We start from the raw sequence: 14446 nt of genomic DNA on the forward strand, positions 1-14446 counted from the left end.
AATCACAGCACCGGGCTGATGACAATGGAAAAAACAACACCACAATCCGGAAGAGAGGTCAAAAAACAAAAACAGCATCCACACTAACTTCAATAAGAAGAAAAAGCACACAATGCTCCACAATCAGTGCCGATATGTAACACACTCGAACAGCCCACTCAACCCGACACACACTCGTTCTCCCGCAGACAGGCGGGCCGTGAAGCACCCGAACCCCCAGGGGTAACCTGGCGTACAGTTATGGGACACCGATTTGCAGAGCCAAGAGCCAGCAACCACAGCCAGAAGCCATCAACCGTTAATCGACCACACACGAGACAATTTGCAGCTTACCTCTGTGAAGTTGATCACGGAGGAGAAGCAGATGACCAGCGAGCTAGCACGCACAGCTCCGGGGTCGGAAGCCCAGAAGAAAAAGTGGTAACTTCACCTTGAGCACCAACGAGGAGAGTGCAGCGACTCAAGCCGGGGCAGGGTTAACATCCATGGGACTCCAGGCCAGCCCAGCAGTACCCCCCAATAACGAAACAACCAGAGTTTTCCCACACAGGCAGGTAACAGGTAGCAACACAAGCACAGCCCGAGCAGTGTGAGCAGCGTGAGTGGGCGAGAAAGTGAATGCGATGCGGGTGACTGCAATGCTATTCACCCGCAGTTGTGTACTTCTCGATTTTTTCTCTTTCCACAAATACAACACAACACTGACACATTCACAAATTCTTAATTACAGGTGCACAAATCCTATTTTACAAGTCACAGATTAAAAAACTGAGGAGATTAGAGGAGAGGAGCTTATGTCCCACAGCCAATCAGATGAGTGGGGCTTCTGTCCCACAGCCATTCAGAGGAGAAGGGGATGAAGAGTTCCTGCCTGTGGATTCAGCACATGCTTAACGCAGGCTGCGGTCGAATAGTCTTTTTCGCTTAGGAAGTTTTCAAACTGAAGAAGTGACCAGGAAGTAAACAAGATGCCGGCATGATAAGAGCCGTTCAAATTCTCTTAATGCAAATGAAAGGAGCTCCAATGCTTCCTTTAGCATAGGATGCAACGGACCTTCCTATATGAAAGGAAAGGAGATCAAGCCGATCCAAAATTCCTTGCGAGAGCAACATTTAAAATGCTGCACAACTCGGTGGTTAATGAAAACAAACGATATGCTTATTTGCATATTTAACAATTACTTTCATGCAGACATATAGTAATCGGAATTATGTTAATAAATGTGTGTGGACGGTGATAATAATTCAATGGTATTTTTTATTTATATGAATCATGTTACAAATGTTTGACAAAAACGAAACTGAAACCACAAATTAAATGTAAATACAGCAAACAGGAAGGCGGAGCTGCTGGAACTAAAGTCGGTCAGTGAACCAGCTGTTTATGGAACCAACAACCTAGGGAGAAGTGGACAATGCGCTTTTTGTAGTCCATTATTGTAGTTTCTCCACTGCAGATGCACGTCAATCACGGTGTGGATCATCAGCTGTCAATCATCAGCAGCATTATTTACATTTACATTTAGGGCATTTAGCAGACGCTTTTGTCCAAAGCGACTGCTTTTGTCAAAAGAAAGAAACCACAACATATCATTGCCGATAAAGTAAGATGCATTATAAGCATTATAAGAGCATTATATTGACTTAGCTTGCTTAGTGAAAGTCCGTGGAAGGAAGAGAGTCGGACTCAAATAATTTTCATATAATGTCGGATTATATAACTTAAGAATTAAATTGTAAAACAGCATATATGCTGTTTTACAAGATAATTCTTTCTAGGTTTACACCATTCCTCCAATCTAGATACCCTCAAATTATTTTTTTAGGTTTAAAACTGATCTATAAAAAGACTAGTTAATATCTATGCTTGAAAGATGGCAAGTTAGTAAAGTAAATGACTCCTATTCCCTCTGCCTTCTGGTGAGTGTCATGTGGGTAGCCTAATGGATCTTTAAAGAAATTAGCACGCTAAGACAAAGTTTTATTGTCCTTAAATTATTATTTGAAAAACTATTGATTAGGACTTATTACGTTACATTCAATTTAATTTTCATATTTTTTTAAATCACCAGAACACAAACATTGAAACAGCAGTCCACATACTTTTGAGCTGCATAGCAAATGAGACTGGAGCTAGGACAGGAGCTGTGTCTTGTGTTTCTATAGACATTTTAGATCACTGCCAGTAGAAACCACTATTTCAGGTGTATAGTTCAGTCCATATATATTTGGACATTGATACATGTTTTGATAGCTCACTTGTTTACTGGTATATATTCAAATTACAGTTATGTAATGCTTATGGACTGAAGCTTTAATTTAGATTGGAGGAGTGGTGTAAACCTAGAAAAAATTATCTTGTAAAACAACATATATGCTGTTTTAAAAGATAATTCTTCAGTTATATGAATCCGACAGTATATGACAGATAATCCACACAATACACACATACGTACACAGCAAAAATTTCAGGGTTAAACGTTTCAGAGTTGATTTTCACTCCCAGAGTGTAATTTTAACACATTCTGATTTAAATGGCGTTCAGTGTTGGAGTTATTTGACAGAGTTGATCACATCAGTGTTAACCCAACTCTGCAGAGATGTAATTGAGCTCCGCCCATGCATTTCACTTCTTCGGTTGGAGACAGAGGATACTAGTCAGCGCCATTTTCTACCTCTCATGCAGTACTACACGGTAAGTGCAATTAAGTCAAACTTACTGAAAGATCAGTGAGTTCAGTATGAACAATGAAACATCTACAGAGAATATATGCTTTACAAAACCGTGTTTGTTGCCAGGACAGAACAGCAAATTTGGCCTGGTGATTAGCTAGCTAGAATTCTGTGGCAAGCAAGCTAACAGTTTGCTACTAAAACCCGGTAGCAGAGCAGGGCATTGAACATAAGGTGAACAGGAAGTGACATCACACACAAGGAGGGGGAGGAGAGTTTTCAAATCAGAGGCACCTGAGAGTAGGCTCGTTCGACTTGATGTAGCCGCCTGCAGCGCGCCACCTAACGTGATGTATTGTGGGTTGAAAGCGATGCATGATGGCTAGAATTTGTGTCCGACTTAGCAGCCGACTGCAAAGACGTCACAGGGAAAATTAAAAGAAATTAAGGGTTATGTTCATGTGTTATTTTTTTGCCTCAATATCTGAATTAGTTTTTGATAAATTACAACTATGTTTATTTTCTACACTGTAACAGAGCCATGACTTCATATAGGCCTACCTTAAACAACCATCACTCTACACAATCTTACTTCAATAAATGTTAAACTGTCCAAAATAATTCCAAAATAATGTGTGACAAATATTATCAGCAATCATTTATTACATTATTTCATTGATTAATATATAAGATAGTGAGCTAGATTACCCAAAAAATGACAATAGAACAGTCTGCTGCTGTGACCCAGGTGTAGGGTTAACGAGTATCTTCTGTGTGAGAGGTAAATCCAGTCTGGGGCTTGGTAATGGGGCAGGTCCACCAATCAATCAATCAAAGAACGACTATATATATAGATAGAGAGAGACACCCAAAATGAAGCGAGTAAGATGGAGGACGCTGAGATTATGGACATAAGAGATGCACAGGGCACAATGAGAATTTGTGTGTCTAAGGCTGTTGCAGAGAAGCTAAAAAACGATGAGTACACAATCATTTGAGAGTTTGGAAAAAGTGGAGATTCTGTTTGATGAAACAATATCGACTTGTTTGCATTATTTTATAGATCCAGTGTACTTGGCAGAAACAGTCAAATATGTGAGGCAAAACATGACAACACAAGGTAATTGAATTTGCTTTAGTCACCATTTTATTAGAAAATTGCATACCATTATTACTCATATCATGTTGTAGGGCTTGGCCTGAACTAATGACTTTTCCCTCATGGTTTACCCCCTTAACTCTTAACACCATGGTGCCTGTGGTTCTTGTCGGTCCAGCTGTAGCGCCCAAAGTTACCCCTCAACAACCACCACCACAAGCCCCTTCAGGCACCATTGCACCACCACCACAAACCATGGCACATGCAGGCACCATTGCACCACCAACACCACCACCACAAACCATGGCACATGCAGGCACCATTGCACCACCACCAGCACAAACCAGCACGGCACTGACAGGCACCACTCGACAACCACCACCACCAACAGCAAGGCAAACTCCAACCCCAAATCCACTTGATGACGCCCCAGGTGGCAGCACCATGCAGTACGATGAGTCTCAACCAGGTATCTATGAAAACACAATTAAAGAAGTCAATTCAACATTACACTATCTGTACAAGTTGCATTTGCATTGTGTAATGATCTGTTCAATTTATCCTCACAGAGATCAGACATCGGGTGACGCTGCTGTTCCTTTCACTCTTAAAAAAACATTACAGTTTATACACAAGTAAAAAAAACATTTTTAATAACAAAGTGTCAAAGGATCTTGAGAGGATGGGGTACTGCATGAGTGCGGAGCAGGTCCGGAAAAAACTGGGCAACATGGGTTAGGGTTAGGGTTAGACTTACAAGAAGGCAAAGGACAAAAGCAAGTCAAGTGGTGAAGAGAGGGTGACCTGGGAGTACTATTCAGTAAGTACAATGATGTTCACCTGTTCATACATTCATACCGACTCCAACATTATAACCCCCCCCCCCCCCCCCAGCCTATTTTGGGGAAACTAATAATCTTGTTTTTGTGCGTTATCCAGCAAATGGATGAAATCTTTGGCAGCAGTGGGACTGGCAGTGCTCCGGCGGGCACGATTGTGCAAACGGCACTGTTTGCCGTACCTGCAAGCCCTAAATCAGCCAAATCCTCTGTTAAATCTGCCAAAGGGACCTCCTCTCCCCCACCTTCAAGAGGCCCGGCCACCAGAAGACCAGTTAGTCAGGCTGGCAGCTTTTACGAGAACTATGAGGCCCATGCTGAGCGACGGACGGCTGCACTGGAGACCCTGGTGCGCCCGGATCTAGAGAGGTGGAGAAGAATAAAGGAGCGTAAGAAGGGGGCCTTTCAAAAGAAGCTTTTAGGTGCTCTATCAGAAATGTCTGCGACCCTCAGGGAGTTGGCTGAGGGACAGCAGGAAATTATCACCCTTCTACAAAAAAGTGAATAAATGTTTTCCCTCCATCCTTGATTCTTTGTATTTTGTGAAATTTGTGTTTGCACACATAGTGGTTGGTTAGTCATTCTAAAATGGGAACGACACCTCTGGGGACCACTACTCCGAGATCCCCTGCTAATTTAGCCTGGCTTGTTGTTAACCAGTATCCATGAGCTGCCACGTGGAGGCAAAGCAGGAGTCTTGATGATTGAAGCACTACCATTAAAAACCAAGAGTGATTGCAAAGGAGGCCTGGTAAAAAGGAACTTGAACACTGGTCTCTTTCCATTTTGAAAAGGAAAAAAAGTTTAGTTTTCAAAAAGGCACAGCCTTTCCACTCTGGCCTTATTTCCTATTCATGGCAATTGCTGTATCACCCTGTGGGATGTGCCACCAGCTCACAAAATGAAGTGAAAAGTAAAATGAGTACTGTAAAGAAAATAAAAAGTTGGGGTGGGTGGGGTAGATGGAGGGGGTGGGTTTAAAGGCTATTGCAAATAGCATCCCGGTACTGTGCTGCTTGAGGGAGCTCCTGTTCTTCATGAGCTACGACCTCGTTCTCCAACACATCTGCAGGGTCGACCTCGTCATCTGTATGAAGGCAGATGTTGTGCAGAATACAACACGTCATGACTGCTGCACTGGCTCTCTGCACGCTTCCCATGTGCAGATATCGGAGACGTCTAAATTTGCCTTTTAAAAGGCCAAAGGCATGCTCAATGGTCACTCTAGCAGAATGGAGCTTTCTGTTGAACCTCTTCTGCCGGGCAGTGAGATGACCATTGTCCCTGTACGGCTTTACCAACTGCAGCAGTAGAGGGTAGGCAGAGTCCGCAATGATGTGAGTGGCAGGAGGGAGCAGGGTTTGGGGGTTTTCAGCCAAGATGGTGGCAACTGCTGTCTGTCGGAAGGCTCGTGCGTCATGTCAACTCCCTGGAAGGCCAGCATGGATATAAGAAAAACGCCTGTTACTGTCACAGAAGGCAGTTAAAATGATGGAGTAAAACTGTTTCCTGTTCAGATAGGCATTAGGGTTCTCCATGTGGGGTTTGGGAATAGGGATATGACACCCATCCAGTGCCGCAATTATACGTGGGAAACCTGCCCGTGCAAAGCCTACTTCTGACTGCTGTTGGGCCTCCCCTGTGGGCCAAGTGATGTGGTGAGCCAGGTACACATTCACCAGGCTACAAAAGTCATGGAGGTGGGTGGTCAGTGTAGACCTGCCTATCCCAAACCGGTCGGCAACCCCCCTATAGGACTCTTGATTGGCCAGAGTCCATAAGCAGGCCAGGACACACTTCTCCAAAGGAACTTTTGTATTCAATGGGTTCTGATACCCAAGTGTATTCAGAAGACCCTGTAAATAAAAAATAAAAAAAATACATTGGAAAGTTAACCAAATGCTGAGAAAAAACACTGCATTGCTAGGACCACTTTCACATCAATCACATGGCCTACTCACCTCCACTTGGGGTTTTGAAAGCCTGAAATGAGCTTTAAACTCAAACAGGCTGTAGAGTGGGACGACCTGCTCCACATAATTGGAGATTCTTGGCACAATCCTAGTATTGACACAAAAACAGAGCACATGTAAAAGGGGGGCTTAATGTGTAGGCCTATATCTGCAGTGAAAACATGTCAATTATATTTTTTTCCTCAACACTCTCATGTGGATGTGTTTCTAAGGAAGTAGGCCTAATGTTGGGATATCATTTCACATTTACTTACATGTTGGCCTTCCTAGACCCTATCTATCTGTGTACCTCAAATATCAATTTGTGAAAGCATAAAGGAGTTATTATTGGGTTAAATGTTTCCGATTGTGTTACATCCTCTACATGTAAAGCACTTTGAGCTGCATTCTGTGTCTGAAAAGTGCTATACAAATAGGTTTATTATTATTATTACTGTTATTATTATTATTATTATTATTATTATTAGGCCTATTATTAATAGCCTATTAAAGAGTTCGGCATATGCCTTAGCCTTACTGCAAATTGCAAAAACAACCTATTAGGCTTAGCCTACAGGACGAAAATTAATATATTCCAGGCTGCAGAAAGGGTGAGCAATAACACACGTTACAAATTTCAACAAAGTTAACTAGTTGCAAACTTTGAAAAAGTCACCTTCTCTGGCCGAGATACCCCTCTTGAAAAAGTACCGGTAGTTCTATCATTTCCACTTCGTCTGCAACGAAGAACGCAAATGCCGCGCGAGCCGCCATAGTCACGTTGACTTTTGTTGTCCGACTTGACGGCGCTTGGCTACGGTCTCTTTTATAGCCCGCCCCCTCAGACCCCTGCAGCTCTCGTCGGCGTGATAAGTCAAGTCAAGCCAAGCCAAGCCCATCCCGAACGAGCCTAGTGACACACAGACACAGAGAGAGAGGGTGCAGTCGAATAGTCTTTTTTGCTTAGGAAGGTTCCTAACTGAAGAAGTGACCCAGAAGTAAACAAGTGGCCGCCATGATAAGAGCTGTTCGAATTCTCTAAATGCATAGGAAAGGAGCTCCAATGCTTCCTTTCAGAGCTCCTTTAGCATAGGATGCAACGGACCTTCCTATGCGATAGGAAAGGAGATTACGCCGACCCACAATTCTTTGCGAGAGCAACATTTAAAGTGCCGCACACCTCGGCCATTAATGAAAACAAACGATATGTGCATTTACATATTTAACAATGACTTTCATGCAGACATATATAGTCCAGGCAAAATAGCGTTTTTCGTAGAATAAATTGTAAAATAATTTTTTTCAGCTCAGATAATTTCTATGAGGTGTCCAGAACAACATACTAAAAGTCCTAAGAAATCCTAGTTGGGGAAATATGTTTAATTCTCATCAATCCGAGATGTGTGCCAATAAGGCGAGACATCAATACACCCCAATGGGGCTATTTTTTTTCCTTTAGTCTTATCAAAATGAAACTTTACACAATGAAAGTAACCATAAAAATAAACATTTTTTGCATTACAAGTTTCTTTGAAAATACATTTTAATATGCAAATGAGCTATACACTAATCGAATAAAGGCTACCCAAAATATATCCGCATAGCCTCAATTTTTTCCTTTACTCCTACCACAATAAAACTTTGCACAATGAAAGTCTACATGAAAAGTAAAACATTTTGTATTAGAAGTTTCTTTGAAAATCAATGCAGTCCGCTCAGTGTAACGTGAAACTAGGAGGCGATGCCGGTTGCTATGCGGTTGCTATGCGGTTGTTATGAGGGATCTGGCCCTCTGGCCAGGTTCAAACGGAGGCAAGACGGCAGTTTGGAGGAGTTAGTAAGACTACGAGATTACATGCAGAAGTCATTCTTACCAACTAAACGATTCACTCTCACACAGAAGACAGATGAAAAACCAGGTAGACACACTTTCCAGACATTCCAGCTCTTTAAAATAATTTTGCCAGGCACCAAAACTGCTTCTCTTTTTGTAGTTAGCTACACAGAAGAACTCACGATAAAAGACGCCACTCAACTGCGTCGAACAGGTGTTGCTCCCGGTGTGACTGTACACTTTTCTGGTGACATGATCATCCAAACCAAAAAGGACCAGTTCCTCAACAATAAGGAAAACAAACAACGGTTCTTGGTTTACCTCAGGGATAAACTTGAGAGGGCTGGGTGTATCACAGACCATGCAAAGCACGATGCAGATGTGCTCATTGTCCAAACTGCCATTACCTCTGCCAGAACAAGAGACACAGTCTTAGTAGGTGATGACACAGACTTGTTAGTACTCTTGTTGCATCATGCTGATCTGAATGCACAGGAGCTGTTTCTGGCACCAGAACCAAAGAAAGCAACAAAAACAAGACGGATATGGTGCATAAAGCAGACGAAGGAGTTACTTGGTCCCAAGGTGTGTGACAATCTCCTCTTTCTCCATGCCATTTCAGGCTGTGATTCTACGTCTCGTCTATTTGGCATAGGAAAGGGAATGGCACTGAAAAAAGTAAAAAATGACACTAGCTTTCTCGAACAAGCTACGGTGTTCAGCCAGTCAAAGGAAAATGTGGAAAAAGACATAATCTTTGCAGCAGGTGAAAAAGCTCTAGTAGCACTGTATGGGGGCGAAAAAGATGAATCACTGGATATGCTGAGATACAGGCGATTCTGTGTTAAAGTAACTCAGAACTCATCTCCAGTGGAACCTCAAACTCTCCCCCCAACGTCAACAGCTGCAAAGTTCCATAGTCTTCGGGTCTTCTACCAACTGATGGAGTGGACTGAAAAAATACCTCCCCTGTTGTTGCTACCTTGTCGTGGTGGGGAGGCTTGTGTGCCTCCGTGACCCTGAAGACTATACTGGCGGGGGTTATACCCCTGGTAGGTGCTACCAAGCCAGGCAGTTTTCAGGTTAGAGGCCAGTCTAAAAGCAGCATTGCATTGGCAGTAGGATGATTGGATATTCAATGAGTATGGAGCTCATGTACATATTCAAATTCATATCAAAACAAACTTGTAATACAAAAAAGTTACTTTTCATGGATACTTTTACTATGTAAAGTTGTATTGTGGTAGGAGTAAAGGAAAACAAATTAGCCTATTTGGGTGTATTGTGGGCATGTACGATTAGTGTATAGCTCATTTGCATATTAAAATGTATTTTCAAAGAAACTTGTAATGCAAAAAATTTTTATTTTTATGGTTACTTTCATTGTGTAAAGTTTCATTTTGATAAGACTAAAGGAAAAAAATAGCCCCATTGGGGTGTATTGATGTCTCGCCTTATTGGCACACATCTCGGATTGATGAGAATTAAACATATTTCCCCAACTAGGATTTCTTAGGACTTTTAGTATGTTGTTCTGGACACCTCATAGAAATGATCTGAGCTGAAAAAAATTATTTTACAATTTATTCTATTTTTGGCCCCTAAATGCCTTACTTTGCCTGGCCTATATAGTAATTGGAATAGTGTTGATAAATGTGTGTGGACAGTGATAATAATCGAATGGTTTTTTTATTTTTTTTTATTTCAATCATGTTACAAACTTGACAAAAACGAAACTAAAACCACAAATGAAACGTAAATAAAGCAACCGGTCAAACAGGAGCTGCTGGACCTGAAGCCGGTCAGTGAACCAGCTGTTTATAAAACCAACATCTGGAGAAGTGGAAGATGCGCTTTTTGTAGTCCATTATTGTAGTTTATCCAGCGCAGACGCACGTCAATCGCCGGTGCCGATCATCAGCTGTCAATCATCAGCGGCCGCGTTATAATGACGTAGCTTAGTGAAAGTACGGTCGGATTCTCTGAACACCGCGGTAGACTTTTCCTAAGTCCTTTTGAGTTCTCCTATCGCCTTTCCTTAACCCCGTGACGTTTTCCCCAGAGGTCAAGGAATAGGAGTTAGGAATAGGAGTTAGGACCTTATTTTTTGACTATTCGACTGCACCCAGAGAGTGAGACTGAGAGTGAGGAGGAAGGTCAAACAAAGGAGAACAAAGAAGAGTGAAGCAGACCGAGTGAGAGAAGTGAGAAAAGAAGCGGAAGGAAAAGAATCCAGGACAGGAATCAAAACTAAAATAATCTGAGGAAACTGGAGATGGTTCGTGGAAAAAGGATCGGATTAACAGGAGAAGAGGACTGAGTTCCAGGGAACAGGCCGACAGCCTTAGGCCAGTTTGGAAGTCATCGAAACCCCACTCTCTGTCTGGATTCAAACGTCGCACTCCCTCAGATAAGTCTGGGTCCCCCACCCCCTTACTCTCCAGGCTTCTCCGCTGGCTGCCCAGTTCACCTGCTCTTTCTCCCATTCCAACCCACTCACTCACACCTTCCTACACTCTCCCCTCCTGATCTACATTCTCCTTCATTCATCCATGCTCACACACTCACATACAACCTTATGAACTGAACTGGACTCTTCTACACCCACACACACACACACTCAACACCTTCAGCAGAAAGAACTGAACTCTGAACCTGAATACACACACACTTACATGCTCCCCCTCCCCCCATTCACACTACATACTTAACCAATTATTGACATTTTGAACTGTTTTGAACTGTTTATCTGTCATGGTGTTTGACTTCAGCCTTTGTTTAACAACTATATTACGTTCAGTATGAACTGATCTTGAATTTGAGTTTAATTGTTGGATGATATATTTGTTTGGAACTGTTGACTTACCTGATCATTGAAGATTAATAAAATTTTTGTTTAACTTAATAGAAAACTCCCTTAATTGATCCTGTTTTTGGTTGTTCTTGTAGCGAGACAATTAGCCGGGACACTTTATTAACTGTCCTACACTCTATATAATTAAAACCATTTAAGTTATCTTTTTTGACAGTACGATTTATATCCTGTCTGGCGCCCAACGTTTATATTTTGCCTGTTAGGAGAGGCGTCTCCGCTACAACCGTCTCCAACTTTATCAATGATAATTTAACAATTCACATGCATGCTTAAAGTGAGGAAAAACAAAGCTTTATGTTTTTTTACTGTATAAAATCTTGTTTGAGGCTGGAGCTAACAGACTTTTTTTTTTTTTTTTTTCGTTCACTTTGAACAGCAAAGGGGCCGCCAAAAACCTGTCCCAACATGCAGACGGGTGTTTCTAGTCGTCTGTGTGACTGGTGTACCACTGTATTTGGTGACCCATCAGATTCTGTGACTTGCAGTGTTGGAAAAAGTACTCACCGTTTATAACCGTGTTTTGTATTCTGATGTTTTTGTTTTTTATTAGTGGATTGAAGCTGTGTTGAGAGGCAAGTCAAGAGGTGAAGAAGAACTACAGGAGTACCAAACAACAGAAACCCTAACAGATGCCGCAAGAAGACAAATGGTTAACATCCTGGTGGCTCACATGATTGACAATCATGGGTATGTTTGTGTTATATTGTTTTTATTTGTACCAACTAACTGCATGGCTAACTACGTATTTACTAATTTAATATCTCCTCTCAGGCACCTCCCCACTAAAGCAATCAGAGAAGATTATGCACGTGTGATAGTGATGCTGTTCCCTTCCCTCAAGGATCCATACTCCAAGAAGGGCTATGTAATAGGCATTATTATTGTTTACACGTTTGTCATGTTGTGACACCAAACATTGATATTTGAATTCCGTGAGATTTCTCATGAGCCTGGTATGACAACTGTGGAAGAAAAACTCTTCAGGTCCAATTGTGTGGCTGGTTCAAATGAGGTTTAATCACTGACAGTGGAGAAAGGGCAATGTCGCGTTGCCACACAGTCCATTCTAAATAATGTGAGGTGAGGGATAGCTTTATACACAGAACCAAAGGGGCAGGTCTAAACAGTGGATTTACATAGATTCAATATGCGTCTCTCCCAGGAGGAAGAGACGTCCTGAGACAACAGAAAGGTGTGACTTCCCTTGGAACAGCTGGGTTCTTTCTACATAGTGTCACAACAGGGGTCATTTATGAAGGCCTTGATCAAGTATGTGAGATAAGGGTGTTTCGGAGACGGTCCAGGAAGGGGGACAGATCAAAGGGTCTTTTCATCAAGATGGCAAGGGTTAAATACAATGAATACAGCTCAGCAGGACATTTGATGTTCCGATAGAAAGGAATATTAGTATGAGATACAAATAAGAAATGTAAGGTAACATATTTGCTTCTACACAGCACATTGAATTTTTTTTTCATTTCAGGAACACTTCTATGATGCTGCAAGCAGCACAGGATGCATTTCTTGGCGTCTGAAAACAGTCCAGAGGAAGATTTGTCAAGGATCTGCACTGCCACCAAATAGCCAAATTGACTTTTCTCAAGCACATTGACATTTCCAAAGGTCTGTTAATGTTGTAAGGCAGAGAATGTCCTGATTTTCCAGAAGATGAGAGAGACTTCTCAGCACTGTCAGAAGTTTGTTAATGACCCAGGCAAAAGTGTTGATATCCTCTCCAGCTTCCCAAGATTCCTGTTTACAAAGGGATTGGTAAGTTCGGGATGAGATGTTTAGAATGGCTTGAAATTTGAAAGTATTTCCTGTAGTAGTAGTTTAATATCTTCTTTCTTAAAGGTGGACCAAGACTTCACTCTCCTATTTGATGACGAAACATCCTCCAGGCTTCTTCAGAAATGGGATTTGTTCTTCAAGCCAAATGTCATAAAAGAGGCTAAGTGGCTCACCTCAACACCAGAGTTGCATCGCATGGTGCAGTCAGCAGAAAGTCACCCGCGGAAATGATCTTGATGAGGCAACAAGTGAGTTTTTTTTTTGTTTTGTTTATTTTAATGCATTTGCTATAATTGCAGTACAACAACTTTCTCATAATGCCTCCCTGTTATTCAAACTTGAAAAGTATTCAATTTGAAGAGTTTTCAGTTAATTCTTGTGACTCTTTGTCCTCAGCCTACGACCAAGAAACGGCCTCCCTGTTGTTGCTGTTACATCTCCTTCCACCACCTCCAGGGAGACTGAAGTCTCCAAAAATTAGTGCATGTGATGCAGTTGAGAGACTTGTGAAATATTTTATATTTTTTCACTGTATATAATTGACACTTTAGGGAGTGAAAATAACACTACCCAAATAGTTAAAAAGAATTAACTCAGAGCAATGTTTGTTGTCTAATACCTTAGTGTTACTTTAAAGGGATAGTTCAGAATTTTGGACATAAGACCTATTTTCCAAGTGAGCCGGTGTGTTCGAGACGTCTGGAGACGTTTTCAAGAGATTTCATTCAGTTCTTCTAGTTGCCGAGTTCGCTTATGCTATGGCTAGCGCAAGTCAACAGTTCTTAGCTAGACAGGCATTAAAAACAGTCTTGCCCACTCCACAGTGCACCCGAGGCAAATCCATCATAACGGCAGACTATCAATGTACATATGTGTTGATAGAATGTTTGAAATAAAACCAACCTTGCATTTTTAAGGATTTATGTCGCAGCAGCAGCGTGTCATACTCCCTAGTAGGCTATGGCAGTGGCGGAGTGATATCACCTAGCGCTTATAAGTTACCGGTCACCTAGCGCTTATAAGTTACCGGTTCTATAATAGTTTGTTTACCTACTGTCATTGCTACAGACGCAGAGTAGCCTGCAGTGCTAGTTTCTTCAATCTCACAGAAATGGACACTTTTGGAGAATATACTGAAACTTTTGAAGACTCTGATGAGGAGTTTTTTTCCACCCAAACCCAACCGTACCTGTACGAGCCTGAATATACAGAGGAAGAATTGCGCGAGAGGGATGCTCAAAGGGCAGAACGTGAACGAGCGTCTGTGGAGACCGAGATAGCCCCCGCTGGAGCTGACAACCGGGACCGAACAAACGGAGACTGGTGGTGCCAGGAGGGAATCCCCCGCAATGCGTCCGAGGGTTTACGGGTCTACGGACGGAG

General features: G+C 42.0%; 1 long non-coding RNA gene and 1 pseudogene across 2 annotated transcripts; one reads left to right on the top strand and one right to left on the bottom strand.

Moving 5' to 3' along the window:
• Positions 1 to 3163: 3163 nt before the first annotated feature.
• LOC311030667 lies at positions 3164 to 4481 on the top strand. The gene is made up of 3 exons (XR_014599005.1): positions 3164 to 3793; positions 3951 to 4241; positions 4342 to 4481. It is a non-coding gene; the product is annotated as an uncharacterized lncRNA (long non-coding RNA).
• An 818-nt stretch (positions 4482 to 5299) lies between these two features.
• Positions 5300 to 7337, bottom strand: LOC311031495 (annotated as a pseudogene). The gene is made up of 3 exons: positions 7240 to 7337; positions 6573 to 6672; positions 5300 to 6467 (listed from the first exon to the last, which is right to left on the bottom strand). The product of its transcript is annotated as an uncharacterized misc_RNA (transcript).
• Between the last annotated feature and the right edge of the window lie 7109 nt (positions 7338 to 14446).

The sequence above is a fragment of the Eutrigla gurnardus genome (genome assembly GCF_963514095.1).
Source record: "Eutrigla gurnardus genome assembly, chromosome: 20".
In the NCBI taxonomy this organism is placed as follows: Eukaryota; Metazoa; Chordata; class Actinopteri; order Perciformes; family Triglidae; genus Eutrigla; species Eutrigla gurnardus.